The following is a 447-nucleotide window of genomic DNA, read 5'->3' as shown; positions in this document are numbered from 1 at the left end:
AAAAATAAAATAAAATAAAAATAAAAAAGAAAGAGTAAAGGAAAAAAAAATAAAAGAAAAAAAATAAAAGAAAAAAAGAAACAGAAGAAAACCTTTGATCCTTCCACGGTGGTGAGTTGGCATCGAAAATGGCACAAACGCAATGACATTCAGAGTGTGACCCGGGTGAATAAGCGTGGGGGGGACATTATTTTTCCCCCTCGTAAAAAACCCCATTCAAATACAAAGAAAAAAAAAAAAAAAGTATCTTTTAGCTCACGAAAGCATCTCTGGGACAGGTTTATCTCGTTCCTAGGGGACTCGCAATGAGCTCACCCGAAGCTGCCGCCGTGCACCGCCGGCTCTGCTTTCCCCCAGTACTGAGAGCAGCGATCGGGACAGCAGCACCCCCAAGTCCTCCACACAAACCGACACTGCTTTACTTAATCTAAAGTAGATCCTATTTCG

The sequence above is a fragment of the Meleagris gallopavo genome, chromosome 2, assembly GCF_000146605.3.
Source record: "Meleagris gallopavo isolate NT-WF06-2002-E0010 breed Aviagen turkey brand Nicholas breeding stock chromosome 2, Turkey_5.1, whole genome shotgun sequence".
In the NCBI taxonomy this organism is placed as follows: domain Eukaryota; kingdom Metazoa; phylum Chordata; class Aves; order Galliformes; family Phasianidae; genus Meleagris; species Meleagris gallopavo.
Note: the sequence above shows the minus strand (reverse complement) of the source record.